The following is a 19,216-nucleotide window of genomic DNA, read 5'->3' on the forward strand; positions in this document are numbered from 1 at the left end:
TGGTTTTGGCCTCTTAGGCTCTAGGCCTCATGGCACTCTCATCTGTTCGCGCTCTCTGACGCAGGCCAGGCTGCTCTTGGTCTGCCCAGCCCCCCTGGGCAGTCTGACCTAGGCAAAGCTCTAAACTGGATGCCCCTCAAGTGCCCCTGTGGCCTCTATACCACCTCTGTAGCCACAATCTAGCCCTCCAATCTTGGACTTAAATGTAATACAACTATAAGCAAGCTGCTTCCCAAACTAAGCTTCACCCCTGTTCTGGGTCAGTGCCATACCACAAGCCATCCTTCCCCTGGGTAGCTTGGGTGTCTATGGGCCTGTTTCCTGAAGCCCCTCTCTCCCACGAGCTCTTTTTCCTGCAGCATGCAGGGCCAGTGGGCTTCTGCTCTGCAGCCACACACAGGGGTTTTCCCTTTGCCTAATGGCCGGCCTGTACTCCTCTGCTGCAACCCCACACAGTGGGCTTGACCAAATGTTGCTTTGTCAGAAAATGTCAGTTCATCAAAACCAACATGTTTCACTGGAAAGGGTGGGTAAGGGTGAAATTTTCTTCAAAATTTCCTTGACTTGAAAACATGTTTTCATGTGAAAACACGTTAATTGGTTAGACTTGCTTGCCATACCACAGTTTGCAAAAATTTTCAAGATTACACTTTTTCATCCCAATTTTTTTTTTTTTTTTTTGGGGGGGGGGGGGAGAGTTGAGGAGGAAGGGATGGAATTTTTCTATTCTCTTCCAACCAGTAACAGCCAGGATTTCTACTTTTGAGTTCAGCATCCCTGTGGACAAGTCATTACAGGCAAATCTTTTCCAGTGGTTTGGGGCACCCAAAAAATACATTTCTCCTTTTCTGCTCTGGAGAAGTAGCTTGATCCCAAGAGTTTCTGAGAACCTGGAAGCCTCCAAACAGCATCAATGGTAGTTGTGGGACAACACTGGATGGCAGTTTTGATATGAACTGGAAAATTCATCTTGATGTTATGAGCAAACTCCACCTTGACTTTTGCCACTTTACTTCTCCTAACACTTTCAGTCATATCCAGTGTTGTTCTCCACATCTCCTAAGGTTTTTTGTATGAGGTTGCTGGGCTGCATTGCTCCCCTTCTTCCCAGACTTCTGTCTCAGGAGGTAGCTGCATTTCTTGCTTGGGCGGAGTAGTTCAAACATGGCATTTGGAAAGTGTCAAACTGCCACTTACTTCAGTGTGGGGTGGAAGGCACTCAGCACTTTTTGAGCAAACTTGGGCATGTCACTTGTCTGTGTGGGGGAATGACGTGATGGGAGTTGTGTAGCAGTGGTCACTCGCCAGCCACTAACCGTCTCTTCTTGACTATCGCCCCTCCACTGCTAGTTGTTTTATTGCCCACCATGCTAAGATGATACTGATGTAAACAGGGAGAGCAGATGCCCAGTTAGTGGATCAAAATGATATAAGTTCTCAAAGTAGGGCTCCCAGCGCTCCTCCTCCCTTACACCCTGGTTTATCACTCACCCAATCGTTCTTATAGCTACAGAGTGATTCCAAAGTGTTACTTGTATCTCTTCCCTTTTTTTTGTTTAATCTCCTGGACCTTCTGGGATCTGACCCTAATCAGGTGTGGGTTGGAACAGGTCCCACATTCAATTTAACTTAAATGAATCGTCACCCAGCCCTATTGCCAGACCTAGTTCACCCCTGGGCTATAGCTCTGACCCTGATCTCCACAGTTGTTTCAGCACTTCTCAACTCAAATGGGTCTTCCTCACTGAACAATTTCCTCTTGATCAGTTTATGTCTAGCCTCAACTTCAACACTAAGGCAGTCACTATTCGAATTACCCCACCTCTTCCCATGAGCAGGTTTTATCAACTTAACTCACAACTAAGGCAGTCCAAACTCTAAATTACAAATCTTCCTTCTCAGTCCATTTTCTACTGACTACAGGTTTTCACCTAATGCAGACCACGCTGCTCAATCAACTTTCCCATGTGGCAGTCTTCAATTAATTTCAGGGCCTTTTATAACAGAGTCTGTGCCCTGATCATTCAATTGCCGTTCCTTCATTGGCCTTAATTAATTTCAGAGCCTCAACTAATACAACCCATGCTCAGATCAATCAATTGTCCTCTTAATCCAGCTTTTGATTAATTACAGGGACTCAGGTTGCCTAGTCCACATCCTTGTCAATCAATGTCTTCCCTTGTTCAGCTCTCAATTAATCCCAGAGCCTCTCTTAGCACAGTCCATGCTCTGGCCAAGCAAACAGCCTCTTTAGCCAAATCACAATTAGTTTCAACTGCTGACCTGTTAAAATTCATATGGGCATCAGCCCTTCAAGAGGTCATTCACTCTGTTTTTCCCCTTTCTCCTCTCTAGGTACAGCACATGCTCACCAGTGAGGAAGGGCTGGGTTCCCTTTCTGCTCCCCAATTGTGGAGATGATTCCCTACCTATCTGCGTGGTCCAACACAGCAGTGATTCCATGGGATGCTTCTCAGCTTCTCTAGTGGCTGGACTCCATCACTCTCTTCCTCCACAACTTATCTATGCTTCTGTGCAGACCCAAAGTACTTCCCCTTGCCTTCCCTCTTCTAGGGGATGTGAGCCACCCAGTGCTCTGGACTGCCTTCCTTTTAGAGAGGGCTGGAACTCCCTTGGCCTCACAGGAGCTGGCCTCAGCTGCATTGGCCTGCAGCATAAATGGTTTAATTCATTTGTTGCTGGCTTGGTTCATGGGCTTGATATCCCCCACGGCCAAGCTCTTGGTTTAGGTTCATCTGAAGGAATGAGTGTAGCAGGGTCTAGGCCTCGCTGCCTGCTACAAGTTGTTACTTTCTTCTGAGAAAAAATTAGTCTCACCACTGAATGACTAGAAATAACCCCTAACAAATCATTCTGCTGTAGAGGAGAGCAACCCTGTAGGGGGGTGGTGCACATGCTAAGGTATGCAGTTAACAGTCCAGCGGTTGCAAGTTTGAGGCCATAGCTCATGGTGCAGCCCTGTCAGGTTTGCAATGAATCTGCAAATTCTGCTAAATACCTTGCCATGACATGAACATGAGAGTATTGAAACAGAGACCTCTTCAGGAACATTTAGGTTTTGGGGCCTGATCTTTGGAGGTGATAAGTTCTCATGGTCTAATTGAGCACCTGCAATTTTTTTCACATTCCTGTGCCTGAAAATGAGTCAGTGACAGCACTGATACCAGATCTCAGGACATGGTGTAGTGAGGAGCCAATGTCTACAGAAGGTGCAGAGGAAGAGAAAGAACCAAGGTCTCGAGATCAAAGAAACGGCAAATGCAGAGCTGAGCTACATAGAGACTGCTAATAGGACCTGAGAAATGATAGAAAGCACCAGGAACCAGGAAGCACAAGAAACAAACCTGACTGAAGCAAGGCAGTGGGTCCTTGGGGAATCCAAGGTCAGCTCAGGGAAGAGACCACAACAAGAGGACCAGCGGGGGAGAAAGAGGAAAGCCTGAGCAGCCCCTGGGCTGTTAGTTGTAGCCATATTGGTCTAAGGACATAGGCAGGAAATGTTCTTTGGGTAGATGTGATATCTTTTATTAGACCAACTAAATAGTTGGAAAAAATGTTCTTTGCAAGCTTCTGGGCACAAACGCCCTTTTCAGGCATAAGGAGACTCTGCTGGTGTTATGTGTTCTCCAAGGTAGAAAAGAAGCTAATTTACAACCTGCAGGTCTGTGAAAATGCAAATGACTTCGGAAAACAACAGGTAGAGGGGGGAGGGCAGTAAGGGGAAGGGAGGGAGACGTGTGAAGGAATGTAAGTGGTCTATATTTAGTCCATGATTTTTTGTATTCAGTAGAAAAAAAAATCATGGACTAAATATAGGCACTGGATCTATGACATATTATAGATTTCATAGATTTCATAGACATTAGGGACTGGAAGGGACCTTGTGAGATCATCGAGTCCAGCTCCCCCGCCATAGGTGGAAATTCAGCTGGGATCGAGTGACCCCAGCAAAAAAAACATCCACATGTTTTTTGAAAGAGGCCAGAGCGGGTGCTTGCACCACCTCTGGGGGGTGTCTGTTCCAGACCCTGGACACTCACACCATAAATGACTTTTTTCTTATGTCTAATCTAAACTGGCCTTCCTGGAGTTTATGGCCACTAGACCTTCTTATTCCTTGGGGAGCCCTGGTGAACAGCCATTCTCCCAGGTCCAGAAGTATCCCCTCTTATACAATTGTAGGCTACTACCAAGTCCCCCCTGAGCCTTCTCTTTTCCAGACTGAAGAGTCCCACATCCCTCAGCCTCTCCTCGTACAGCCTGCCTTCCAGGCTTTGGATCATACAAGTGGCTCTCCTCTGGACTCTCTCAAGCTGTTCCACATCCCTCCTGAAGTGGGAGGCTCAAAACTAGACACAGTACTCCAGCTGCAGTCTCACCAGGGGTGAGTAAAGCAGGAGGATGATATCCCTGGTTTTGCTTGAGATGCATTGGTGGATACACGCCAGAGTTTGATTTGCTTTGCCAGCCACAGCATTGCATTGGTGGCTCATATTCATCTTGTGGTCATCAAGAACCCCAAATCTCTTTTGGTCATGGTGTTGGCAAGCATAGCACGTAACCTGCCTGTGTATAACCTGCCTCACAGCTGATAACCTCAGGTAACCTGCCTGCAGCTGACCACTTACATTCCTTTGCGCATTTCCCTCCCTTACACCCCCCCTGGCTTGCAGCTCTACCTATTGTCTTCCAGACTTCCACTCATTTGCATTTTCACAGACCTCCTGGAGGCTAGCCCCATTCCTTCTTTATAAAGCCCCAAGGAAAGTCCCTGGAGTGCAGTAAGGGGTGCGAGAACTAATTCAGAGGCTACAGGGGCTGCTCCCAAACAGCAAAGAACCCAGCATGGGTGTAAGGACCAGACAGAAGAATGAGAGACCCCATTAGTGACATGTAGGGGGTGCATGTGCACCCCCTGAGATCGGCTGTGCACCCCCTGGAAGCACCAGCCGTGAAACTGGAAGTGCCAGCAGAAGTGCACTTCCGGTTTCATCGCTGGCTTGGTGATCGACTGCTCGGGGACCTCCTACCCCCCACATCAGCGATCTGGTGCTCCCCCTAGACTCGGGAGGCACCAGTTGCCTGTAAGAGACCCTAAGGCTAAGTGGGTTTGAAGAGCATAAGAATCACCCTGACAGGCCCAAAGTACTTTCATTACTGCAACTGGTGTTTCAGTAGGAGACAGGGCTAGAGCACCATACTAAACACTGACCTTACAGGACAAGTGATGATGGAAAGCCTATGATAGAGGATTTATATATATATATATAAGTTTATATTCTAATATTATAAAAGCCTAAGCCTGTCTGTCCTTAATGCTTTTATTCACACTCTGATTGGCTGATGGAAACAGCCAATCAGAGTACTCCAAGCATGGGGGAGTGCCACCATGATTCTAAAGCTCCAAGGACCAGACAGAGGGTAGGGGAGGCAGTGCTGGCCTCGGCTCCCCCACCCCATGCCTTGCAAGCAGCATCAAGGACCGGGCAGGGGGTGGGGGCTGGCCTTGGCTCCGCTACTCTGGTCCCTGCAAGAGGCAGAACAGTGGCAGCATGGGGTATTAGGTGGCAGCACTCCATCCCAGCCCCCCACCCCGCAGTCATTCTTGATGGGCAATTGGCTAGTATATATATAAAAATATAATTTATTATTAAAAATAAATAGTGATGCCCAATGAAGCATGGAGACAGAAATGTTTCAGTGTTGCTTCTGCTTCTTGACCCCTCCCAGCTTTCTGTCTTCACTGACCTTTCCTGCTCATCCCACCTTCCCTATAAAATAGACCTGGGCTGAAATGGAACCATTAACCACAAGCAGTGTCCATTGCCTTTGGCCTTCAGTACTCAGAATTACTGAAGGGAAGAGCTTGTTGTCCAATCCCGACAAAGCTGATATCAGCATAGAGTAGACTGAACTGAGCAGCAAAGCTATAAGAGTTTCCAGGGGGGTCTATATGAAGAGCCAGTTTTGATTCCCCTCCTGCTTCCCCCCTCAGTCTCAAGTGGTTTTGTGTCATCAGATGAAGGCTAGACAAGCCACTTAAAGATCAGCAACAAAAGGAAAAGAGCTCCAGCAAAAGGTTGCACCAGTTATATTAAAAGAAAAGGCTTAGAAGGTTTGATTAGCTGGCTTGGTTTTTAAAGAACAATTTTCTTCTTTTGTAGAATTATAAAACTCTTTCTTCCCTGCCCTGAGGAGGAGAAAATTGAGCTCTTTTAGCATCAGGTGTTAAAACTTTTCAAAGCTCTTTTCTCCCAGCCGTTTGTCAGGCATCTGAATTAAATGAGCATTGACAAAAGTACACAGTTTTTACAGATCCTTTGGCCAGTCATTTCCTCAAGTTTGACTCTCTTGGCCTCCATGAATGGCACTTGCCCCCAGCAGCTGGGGGGGCACGGCTGCGCTGGCAGCAGCAGGAGCACAGCGGCGACGAGTGGGGAGCTCCTGCAGATGCCACCAGTACTGTCAGCAGCGGGGGGGAGCAAGCACCAACCAGGGGTCAGCAACCACCCACAGGTGCCACCAGTGGCCAGCAGGGATTGCTGACCGCCTGCAGACGCCGCCGGCAGTGTCAGCGGTGGGGTGGTGAGCAGCGACTGCCTGCAGGCACTGCCGACAGTGTTTCCTTTTTGCAGGGGGTGCACTGCCACACTCTGGGGGTGCACGTGCACCCATATGCACCCCCTACGCATCACCCCTGTTAGCATATGCGATGTCAACCTTCTTAATAGCTCATTGGCTGGCCATAGAACTGCTGAGAACAGCAGGGAAATGGATATGATTTTGTAATGTAAAACTTAATAGAATATAAAATATGAATAGAAAAAATTACTATTTTAATTCTTAAAAAGAAAGAAAAAGATTGGGGGTCTCTTTTAATCATAAAATAAAATCTAAAATGGCAGTGAGGAGGGAAAAGATTCACCAGCAGTGATAGCTCTGACCTGGGAGAGACAGGGACAGCTCCCTGCTTTGCAACAGACTTTCTATGTGACCTTGAGTGGGAAATTACATCTTTTTCTAACTCTGTACAGATGGTGTCAGGGTAAATATTTTCAAAGTGCTCAGGAAGGATGGTTAAAGAAGGCAAATACCCAAGGCAACTGATTAGGGCAGGGGTAGCCAACCTGTGGCTCTTCAGAAGTTAATATGCATCTCCTTGAATCTTTGCACCGAAAAGCTGGTGACTGTGTGCTCATGCAAAGATTCAAGGAGATGTATATGAAACCTCTGAAGAGCCACATGTGCCTCCAGAGCCGCAGGTTGGCCACCCCTGGATTAGGGGGAAGAGAACAGTGGTCACCTTCCTGCAGCAAGTAACACGTTTTTGCTTTGCTCCGTAACCTGAGCGCTGAAACTTAAGAAGTTGAACATGTAAGAGCTGGCCTGGGCAGGGCACCCATGCGGGGGCTGGGTGAGTGAGGGGAGGGTCAGGGGACTCGTGCAGAGCCCCCCATGCAGTGTGGGGCAGTGGGGATCGCCCCTGCCCGGCAGCACCCGCTGAGTCAGGGCTTTTTTTTCCCAAAGAGCCGGGAGCTGGAACAGGTGGGGCAGCCATTGCCAGGCTGTCATTTCTGGCCTGATTTGGATGAAACTTGCAGGCATGCTAGCCCCTTCTGAGGCGATGAAGCCTGCCAAGCTTCAAAGAGATAGGTGCAGGGATTTGGGGGAAACTGCACCTCAAGCTGTGGACAAGCAAAACTCGTGACTTGGGTGACACTGCGTGTGTTAAGCCTCAGCAGGGTGAAAGTTGCAGGCATGCTAGCCCCTGCTGAAGCCATGAAGCCTGCCAGCTTTCAAGGAGATAGGTGCAGGGGCTTTTGGGGCCTTGCACCTCTGGCTGCTGACAGGCAAAACTTGTGACATGGTTGCTTGTGGGACTGTGTCTGTCTTAGGGCACAGGGAGGTGAAAACTGCAGGCCTGCTAGGCCCTGTTGCAGCCACGAAGCCTGCCAGCTGTGGAGGAGATCGGTGCAGGGGTTCTGGGGCCCTGCACCCCTAGCTGCTCCTAGACAAAACTTGTGACATGGGTGGGTGACACTGTGTGTGTGTGTAAGGTGCCCCCTCACTCAACCGACACCAAGGCAGAAAGCAGGGTAGTTCAAACAATGCTGCCTTCCTTGCAGTTTTTCCATCCCTCCCCCAGAGCACTGGGATTGGAAGAGACCTCAGGGAAGGATGACAGTCACTGGCCAGCTACATTGTCAATAATGAGAGCATTTCCCCCCCTCCCCCCGTTTTCCTCCCCCTCTCCTTTCTTTAGTTTCCGTTTCCCTACAGGCAAGCCCAGCTTGAGCTTCGAAACTCAAAACGTTTACAAAATTTTGAAACATTTTGACCTGCCTCGTTTCATTTCGAGGCTATTTAGAAGTTCTCTGTTTCATTTCGATTTTGCTGTTTTGAGCTCAAAACAAGTTGAAACAGCGTCGAAGCAAAACTCCCGGCAAAATTTTGCACAGCCCTAATCACTGCCCTCTCTGATATGAGTGTTGCCAGAGGATCTGGAGTTCTGCTGCCTCATACAGGTAGTAACTTAATAGGCAGGAATGGACAGAAGAAGCAGAGAAACCCTGGGGACAGAGGCTTCCATCTCCAGCCAAATAATTTTGGTGGGCTTGCCTCTCGTTAGGTGGATACCTGTATTTCACCAGTGTGTTCCCTGGTCCACCGTCAGAAGGCACATTCCCCTCTATTAGCTGTATAACACCCAGCAGCCCCATCAAAATCAAGGCTCTATTATGCTGTGCAGTGCACACCCCCACCCCCCATAGCTAGAGACCTACCCGGAGCCAATTTTGCTTTCTTTCCACAGTGAGCCCCTTCTTGCCACTAATTGGCCAAGGGGCCTCAAGGGCCCTGTCTCTCGCTGCTGATTGGCTGAGAGGCAAAAACCCTGGCATAACTGAACAGCAAAGTCAGCAGAAATATTTTTTAAAAATCACATTATTATATTATCACAGTATTACATTTAAATCTAAATTGAAATTTGTTATAAATGCAAATGAATACTTAATATGGACTGAACTAATATCATGATAATTTATTATTAGCACTCTTCAAAAAGTTTAGGACAGGTTTCTCTCGTCAACCACAATTTTGCCAATGATGGTTTTAAGTATCCATGCTTAATATATTCTATATACCATTTTGGCTACCATGGTATACAGTTTTGAGTAACAATGGTTTTCCATAGCTGCACATCAGCCTGCCACCTGCCATTTTCCCCATAAGCCTTTTGTCTTGCCAACCATGGGACTCTTCAGGAATCTAACCCCAGCAGGTGGCAAGGGAAACCTGTAATACTAAATAACGCCAACCTTGGTAGAAACAGTTCATGTTAGTTGTTAAACACTAGCACACATCTATCAGCAGTCGCAGCTGACATCCTCTGTCTCTGTGGTGTGAACACTTGTCTGTACATTGAGATCACCCATTCTGCATCCACTGAATTGTTTGGAATGGTAAGGCAGCGTTTTACCAAGTTGTAGGGGTATAGAAACCAATCAGAAACAGACTGCCAAAACATAGTTATAGTGAAAGGTATCTGGTGCTTTATGACAAAGTTCATGTAAGCAGCACATTCCTTGCATTGCTTTTTCTGCCATACTGGGCTTGATCAGTATCTGAGGGTCAAAACTCAGACAAGGAACCTGATTGGAGTAAAAAATGTAAAGAGCACTATAAAAGGAGGCAGCTGGTTGTTTAAATCATGGTGGTAGTGACTGACGATCATACTTGTACTACTGATTTAACTTCACAGCTATTGCCTGGAACAGTTTTTGCCTCCAATGGTTTTCACTTTGACAGTGTGAAAGTTGTTGTGATACCATGGCTCCCACCCCAGCTTATCAAATCCATCAGCTTGTAGTGTGCTTGGTGGATCAAAGCCTGCTGAGTTTCAAACCACATTAGAAGGTCTATGAACTGGATTGCATTTTCAGCCACAAACTTAACTTGATCTTCAATGTTGCCCTGTTTTAATATGCACTTCATAAGTGATAATGAACCACGTTAAGCCACAAACTGTACCTTGTAAACACCGGCTCTCGTGGAAGTGACAGAGTCGCGTGTAGATCCCCACTTTGTTTGGAGATGGACTTCCCATAGGCGACATGTAGCGGGGCACCGGGGGGAGGGTATGTGCCCCGCCCTGAAATTGGCCCTCGTTGGCTGAAGAGTGGGGAGCGCCAACCAGTGACCTCCCTGAGAAGTGCCAGCAGCACTTCCAGAGGTGGTAATCAGCCACTGCACCCAGCCCCGGTCAGCAATCAGCTGCTGGTGCCCTCCTCGCCCCTGAGCCAGGAGGCACCACTTGCCCATGGAACTCCCTGTATCGAAACTTGTAAAAGAGGAAATCAAGCTATCCAGATCAGGAAAATGTGTGCGCCAGATGTCACTTAGTAAAAAAAAGGATGTGTGCATTGCAGGTGACATGAATTGCATTGGGCATCATTCTGAAGAGCACATCAGAGAAAGTGCACATATACACTGCATTATCAGACAGAAATGCTGAGATCTTGTTCAATTCTAAGCCATAATTTACTACTAAGTCTTTACTACAGCTTGCACCCTGGTAGAAAAAATTGACAGGTGTGAGATGAACTGGCTCCATTTGAAAAACAGGCAGGTTGCAGTCTGTCTAGCTCCCAGGTAGAAATAAAATGTGCAGAACAGAGTTATCTTGGACATCTGTTGCTTCCTTTGCTACAATCAAGATTGATTCATATTCTACCAATGCAGATTTTGTAGACTGAACACACGCAACACAATTACTCCTGGTAGATACCTTGGCAAAGCTTGTTCACACATGGGAAACTGCCAGCATTTGGCATGTGTTTGTTGAAGTAGTCCCTTAATTTAGGGTTAGCAATTTTCTCCAGAGGAATGTTGGTAGCCATAAATGCTTCCACTAGTGTGAATGTAGCTTCTCTTTTTATCAAACTGCTTTCAGTGGTTCTTTTAAAGATTGAGGACATTGTCATTTGTTTTTTGTTCAGCCTCTTCAGCAGGGTGCCCTTCAGCCTCTGCAGCAGCCTTTCACTGTATATGCTGTATATGCAATTTGGACTCTAAATATGAACAATGCTGTTTTTCCTCAACACATCTGGTCACATTGTATGATGAACAAAACAATTTACCATCATCTGCATGCAAGGTTCCTGCAGCGAACTGCCTCACACAATCCTGAGCTGGAATGTATTTAGCTTTTGTGGATTTCTTTTCACTCATCTTCACACTGCAGCATTGTTGAGCATTACATCTGGCTTCTTAAAACATAGTGCCAAAACACTTTCATTTGCCTGACTGGTACCTTCATTGAGTCTACATCACTACCTCAGCCTCTCAGTAGTTCTCTCTCAACCCACATGCTCTATGGCTGCAGAGATTGCCATGCTTTCTTGGTATTCTGGTAAGCTTTTATTATTTTTTGGGAGATTCTTTGCAAAATCATAGGAAATACCATATTTCATAGTGATCACAGAAACCACCATTTTTCACGGCTTCCATAAAAATCGCAAAACTGATTTAACTAGGTCCCTACCTCTAGCACAGTGGTCACCTTCCTGCAGCAGGTAACGCATGTTTTTGCTTCACTCCGTAACTTGAGCGCTGAAACTTGAGAGCTCAACAGTCCCTGCAACAGCTGTTTAATTTTTTTATGAATCTCTGATGACTGAAAGGCATCTGTTTTGTTATAATTTGTCTAAGAGGCTGGAGCTATCAGTTCTCCTCCACAGAATCCAAACTTTGGGTTATCTAGGACAATGGTAGAACTGAGACTTTTTTTTTTAAAGCAGAAGGACTGCGAAACCAGTTGTGCTGAGCTAAATCAAGATCCTGTACAGGTTTCCCTCACTTTATGTAGGTTCTGTATATGCAAATTCACTCTTATGCGATAGGTGGGGTGGAAGGCCGCAGTCTGCTGCTTTGTGTGATGCACGGTGGTAGTGACGCACACCAAAATACAGTTGTCTGTGTGGAGCTGTTCTCCTTGCTCGTTGTCTGTGACACGTGTTTCTGTAGTTGCCATCCCCATTATGGTAACATTCACCACTGCCGAGTGCTTGTATGTACTGTGTGATGTTGGTGAGTACCAAAATGTCTTGTAAAAAGTGGAAAAATGGGTCTGGGGGTCAGTACAGTCAAGGTCTTCCCTATTTGTTACATTGTAAAATGGGTTCCCTTTATGCGAATTCAAGTTGTGTGCCGTTTTCCAGGAATGCATATACAGCATAAACCGAGGGAAACCTGTATCCACTTGTAAGATGGTTATAATGCCCTATACTCCCCCATGATTCCTGGCATGGATATTTAAGTAACCCTTTCTGTCCCTACTGTCATATTGCAACCTCCCCAACAATCTAAAACAGGGCTGTCCAACTTCTGAGTGGCTGGGGTCCATAAGCCCTGGGCCACAAACTGGGCAGCCACATGCCACACTCTCTGCACTATGTCAGCACCCCTGCATCCTGAACTCAGCATCATGCCATATGTCCCCTCCACCCATCATGCAGCAGACACAACCCTGTTGTACTGTGCCAGTGCCCCTCCACCACACTATGCAGGGTCCCTAGGTTTTTCCAACCTAAAGACTCCCCTGGCTCCACTGCCCTGTCCTGCCCCACCCTCAGGGTGAGGCGGGCTGTGGAAGCCAGAGGAGGGAGGAGAGCCTGGAGACTGTGGTGGCAGCAGCAGCAGCTGGAATGGTGCAGGGAGCAGCACCCAGACTGAAAGCCTGCGGGCTGCAGGTTAACTCTTATGGGGCTGGACGAGGCCCACAGACCATCAGTTGGACAGCCCTGACCCAGGACATAAGGTAGAATTGTTCTTAATTTTTCCATTTTCTTCTTTTTTCCTCCATTTCTATTTTACTTCTCTCCCCTTAAAAGATCACCAGGGATACATGTACCACTGGTTTGGAAAACACTGAGTTAGATAAGACCAAGTGACAGGATACATTTAGAACCTGAAAGTGAAACCCCAAATGTACATCCCATTAATTCTGGACCCCCAACCCTCCTCAAAGACCTTTGACTGAAGTTGGAAAGGATTTGGAAATGTCCACATTCCAGAGACTGGAAATTAATATCAGTAAGGCACTGTCTACATTAAGATAAGGGAATTGCTTTGAGCTTGGCCTGCACGTAACCCTTTTCTTAGCTAGAAGCTAGTGGGTGGCTTAACAGAAGTGCATGGCTTTACAGCAACTTAAAATGGGTACAGTGCTTTAAACTAAGCCTTGTTAAATGTGGTATTAAATTTGAAGCACTATATTTTACAGCACTTTAGCAACCTATAGCACTTTAAATTACTTTCCCACACTGGTCAAATTTCTGATCAGTGGAGAAGCCCCGGGAGCCTGCAGAGCGCCCCCCTGTCCCCAAGCATGGGAAGTGCAGGGAGCTGCAAGGAGCCTCAGAGTCTGGCTCCCCACCCCCAACACTGCATTTCTGTCATGTTTAAGAGAACTGTAACTTTGCCATAAAAAAAGTGCTATAAATTACAGCACTTTAAAATGTGCACAGAGCACTTCTGTACACATCCACAGACTCTAGTAGGCCCTCAGGTGCTTACTGGTGTTATGGTATAGCATTGACTTGCATTGGCTTGACCAAGGTTTGCTTATGAGAAGAAGGGGCAAAGGAAATGATCAGGCTACAGAACATCACAAGGTGCGAGTCACTAGAAAATTCAGGAAGATTGGAATTGAAAAAAAAATCTAAGTAAAAGGTCACTAAAGGTTGCCTAGCATATACTTAATGGTTTGATGCTACACAAGGCTAATTTTAGACAAGATATAGACCAGATATGGAATAAAAATAGTCAAAAAATAAAACTTTATTCAGTAACTTGTTTAAAAGTTGAGCCAGGCAATAGAATATAAAACCCTGGGTTCATTTCAGAATTGTTCTTCAGCCTTGAAAGGCAGTTATTGTTGAATATCTCATCCACAGAGGAACTAAGATAAGTGCTCTTTTTAAAACTTAGGTAGAAACCTAGGTAAGAAGTCCTTTTCCCTTACAGGCTGGCCACATGCTATAAGCTTTTTAAGTCCTAAACTCCTAGAGCAATTAATTATAAAGTCTCCCAAATGTTAACAAGATTGGTATTTTGTTTAGATACTTGCACATTGCATAAATTGTAATCATTTGCTTGATATGCTTTATCTGTACTGTTTAGTTATTTATGTTGTATTTTATTATGGAATTTGCTATTCAAAATAGGTAGCCTTATGTTTGTGAAGATTTAATTTTGGTGGGACTGGCTCTTCAAGCCTTTCTTGGTGCTCAGAATGTAGCTGAGGGTGAATAGAGCACAGCCAAAGTACAAGAGTTGTCAACTGGGTTCATACAGTTTCAGCTCCATTAGGGAGTAATGTACCCTTGATGTAAGAATTTATCTGTGCCCTGGCTATCAAACATGTCTAATCTCTTGAGTTTTCTTTGTGCAGGAGATACTGCTTTTGCATCCATTATGACAGGGACAGATGATACATTTATACTACTATAACCTGCTTGTATACCAATTAAGAACAAGGAAGAGTCATCAACCAGTCATATACTGATGCAACTTACTTAAATGTGGTTTGGAATTATCCTGGGGGAAAAATAGTCGTAAAACTACACCAGTGTACATTACAGTGGTGTTGGTACTGTCTGTTTGCTTATATTCCAGAATATCTGTTTGCTCAATGCAGACAAACTATTATCTGTTCTCTTGCCATCTAGTGGTGATGTACTATGAAGTGCCTACAGCGAGTTACTGCCCCCAAATATATGCTTGTCTGTCTACTCAGGATCTCAATACAATTTACATTTTCTTTTCTTTCATTACAGTCTTGGGTTGGGCCAGGCAAAGACATGGGAGTACTGGTAACGCAAATACAACACTCTTTCTTTACTGAGAACAACTATAGGATCTACTTTGTACCTGGAGTTACTAAATCATTTTTTCTGAATACAGTTGTTTTCCACTAAAAAACAAAACCGAAAACAAAAATGCCTTAATATAATGGACTGCTAAAAAGTTGAGCAAGATAATCAAAATAATATTAACATTGGTAAGTGTGGTACATTGGCAGAGTTTTCTTGACATTTGTGTAGTAGAAACCTTTAAAAAAAAAAAAGGAAAAAAGGGAAGCGGGTATCAGATCAAGGTCTGAGTTCTCTTTGTAAAAGGTCAGTAGACTCCTCCACCTCTGAGAATCTTTTTTTTCAAACCAACCCTATATGGCTGGCACACAAAGTACTCTTGATTTGAGTGCTGTTTCTGCACAGCCAGAACAGCTCGTGATTTTACTCTCCCTCACTCCAGCTAGTTTTTCTGGTCTTCTTCTCTTCCACACAGCTCATGCAATTGCTCACTTGAAATGCTTAAAACACTGGCATCCTCCAGACTGCTGATGTTGATAGACTCCGCATGTGTGTGTGGGGGGGGGAGAGGTGTCTGTAACAGGGCTAATGATGATTTACACTTATGGCCATGCAGAGGTACTTGCTTTTCATTTTCTTTTTGTAGTTAGAAGGGAGGCATTTGTTTGGTGGCAGTAGAGATGGGAACAAGACAGTCTTAGAACCTGTACAGAATTCCAGATTGCTCAGAGGCGGGTACCTGGCTTGCTCCAATGTTTCAGAAAGAGGGCCCACTTATCAGATTAGGTTCTAGATCAGCAGTTCTTAACCTTTTTGGACTCGAGGCACCCCTCTGTAACTTCTGTGAACTGAGCAGCACCCTTTTTCAAAAACAAATCCATATACTACAGTGCTTACCTCCTTGACAAGGGGCCAGGCAGTAGGGATGGGGGATTGGCCAGACAGAGATAAGCCTGAGCCTGCACTTACCTGCTTATCTCCTCCCAGTTCCCAGCACCCTTCAAAGGATCTGGTGGCACCCCAGGATGCTCTGGCACCTTGGCTGAGAATCATTGTTTTAAATTCTGCTTTAAGAACCTCTGGATCTGGAATCCTGGTTTGGCCTACTGCATAAGAAACTTTTCCATTTTGTGGAAGCAAGGGTTGCTAATGCCTAATTGTCAGGGACCCTTCAGCTAGTCACGGGAGAGCCCATGGGGACTTGTCATTGTGACCCAGTGCCCAAATGAGGCTTTCAGGGGCATGGCTTAATTGTTACTAAAACCAAGACTTAAGCTGGACTCCTGCATTGGATGCGTAGCAACTCAGTGAGGTGAGCTTCCCCCAGGCTAAGGCTGGTCTCATCTAGAAGTCTCTCTGCATGTCTTAAAAGGTGAAATTGAATAAGCTCAGATTAAAATCAATTTGAAATGCAGCCACAGCCCAGATAGAAGGGGAGACAGAAAATAAAACAGTCATTTAAAGGGAAAGAAGAGGTACTGTATCACTCCTCCACTCTAGGGAGACTTCACTAAGTAGACGCTCGGTAGGCACATTCTACAACAGCCTGGCTTGCCCTGGTAGAACCTTACCTACTGCTCTTTTTAAAGAGAAACTGCAGTTAGCAACCTTTGTGCAGGGCTTTTGAACAGTGTCCACCCTCCCTATAAAAGCATGGAAATAAAGGCTGATTCCTGATCAGATTATATAACTTTCTGTGCAAGAAATTCCTATTTTAACTAACCACAGGCCCAAGAAAAAAAAGACACCTTCAGGACAATGGTTTTTAAAAGCACAAAACAGTACTGGAAGCCATATGAACTGTTGCTTAAGAAAACAGGTGATCTTTCATGCAGGTATCTCTACATATGGGAATAAATCCTTGGTTACTCCACTCCTTCATGCTTGTTGATAACCTAAAAACAGTGACAAGAATCTCAGGGCAGGGATAGGCATTTTATTGTTTGCATAATTATTAACAGAAGGGTTGGGTCCTCTAGGTATTACACTAATAAAAATGACGACACTGAGAACACTGCAGGCATAATTTCCCTCTGCCCCTTCCTCTCCCCTCTGAATTTCCTGCAAGGAGCGGGGAAGAGAGACTTGAACAATCGTCTCATAAAATGACTGATTCCTACTGCTTGAGCTAAAGGAAAAATCTCCACTAGGAATTAGCAATACATGACGAAAGACAGGGTTGAGTAATCACCCAGGCAAGGCCAGTGGTACACAAACAGCCTGCAACAGGATCTTTTTGCCATAGCCAGGCTGTCAGCATCAACCTAATAGGAGCAACCTGCTACAGTTCTTGGAGAAGTCAAATGGAAGGGGCTTTATTTTTAATTGTGATTCAAACTGAAGTCTCAGTCACAAGAGGTCTGAAATCCTATGTAGGAAGGCTGCAGGAAACGAACCTGGGGAGCTGAACAGTTTCAGAATATTTATGGCCACTTTCTTAGCCCGGATTTATCTCTGTCCTCTGCTGCCTTGGCCAGCCAAATAAATCAATTTCTTTCCCCTTCTGGGAAAGGGAAAGGGTTAGTATTGACTGAGGAACAGTTGAGTCATCCTCAGTCTGCTGACTCAAGCTACTCAGCTTGAAGTCTCTTACGTACATCCACAGGAGAACTATGCAACTTGCCAAGCATGTGGCCTACAGGCCATCTCTGCTGCTGCCATACCCAACATGTCCCTTGGGGCTGCCCTTGAACTCAGCAAGGAAGGGGTCAGGTAATGTCAAGGCAGTTACCACTACTTCTCCTACGCTGGATAGCGGCCTATCACTTAGGTCTGGAGAACCAGTATGTTTCTCTCTTGTGCAGTATGGGTTAAATGTATCTCCTTCCTAAGGGACAAACAAAAGCAAAAGCAACAGGAGGTGAATTTCCAAGGGACTTTTACTTTCAGCTTAAGAGCATATAAGAGGAGACATCATGCCTCTTCCTGCCCTTACCACTATGATTGGAAGCCAGGCTTTTTATTCACCCTTGCAGAAACAAACAAAACCATTGGGGAAAAGCCTAGTAAGGAGACAGAAGGAGAGAGAGGCAGGCTTGACCCCAGGGAAGTCCTGAGACAAAGGGTGAAATAGGTTGTGTTGTTCTCAAAAGACCAGGGAGCTAAACCTATAAAATGATAAAGCTTGTTTATTCAGAGACCAGTACCCTGCCTGCAGTTCTGCTGTTGCCTCCTTGCAATCCAGCAAATGTAACAACTTACAACACTCTTAAAGGTATCCACAGAGGTGTCCCTGCCCTACTAGGACAGATTTCAGTTAAAGCAGCCAAGGGGAGAAGGCATGGAAGATGATGTGCTGCTGAGGGAAGACATCTCTTCAACCCCCCTCAAATGAATCCAGTGGGAGATTTAAACTATAGTAAAAGCTGTGCTATCCAGCATTTTACAAGCCAGCATGCTCCACTAACCAGCATGCCGGCTTGTAAAATAAAGTGAAACCGGAAGTGCCCACCACGTCACTTCTAGCTTCTCTGAGCCCCCACAGCTGGGAGCAAAGCAGCCAGCATTGCTGAGCCCCCACAGCCTGGGGGCATAAGAGGAAGGGCGGTGATGCCGCGGGATGCGATGCAACGGAGGGATGCCCCAGACACAGCAGGAGAAGCAGCGGCCAGGGCTGCTCAATTAACAGGCATATTTTGTTATCCAGCATCCCCCATTCCTGGGGGATGCTGGATAACAAGTAGTTCTTTTCTCCCAAACCCGTTTACCTGTACACCTCTGTACACACACACCAGAACCCTCTCACCTCCTGCCGCACCACTTGTCCAGACCACAGTTTAGCATTTGTAGCCAACCCAGCATAATTAGTCACCATAGCAGCCATTTGGATGTCAGACTTTAGATTGCTCCATAACTGGATTATTTCAAGGGAAGGTCAAGGGAGAAGGGAAAAAAAAGATCACACCAGATAAAATTGGGGCATATTTCTGTGCCAGTGCTGCAGATACAAAGAGTGGCTCTTCACCAGAGAACAACTGTAGATGCATTATTCTCTCTGAATCGAATCGGAAGCCTCTGAATCGATTCAGAAAGATTTGGAGATTCGATCAAAAATTGCACAGGCAGGAGCAGCCTCAGCTTGAGCTGGCAGCCCCAAGAGAAGCCGTGGCTCATCTGGCTACTCCCCTCCTGCTACCAGGGCAAGGCAGGCAGTGCTGGCAGTCCCGGGAGAAGCTGCAGGGACTGGGGGAATGAACCGGGAACTGGAGGAAAGCCCTTGTCCATTTCCCCAGCTCCAGATTGTTAGAAATATTATTAAAAATGCATTATCAATAGCAGATTTAGAAAAACACAGCTGCTTAGCTCTCCTTGTCTCCTTGGTG

This window comes from Crocodylus porosus, unplaced genomic scaffold, assembly GCF_001723895.1.
Source record: "Crocodylus porosus isolate Cpor-Errol unplaced genomic scaffold, CroPor_comp1, whole genome shotgun sequence".
Classification (NCBI taxonomy): domain Eukaryota; kingdom Metazoa; phylum Chordata; order Crocodylia; family Crocodylidae; genus Crocodylus; species Crocodylus porosus.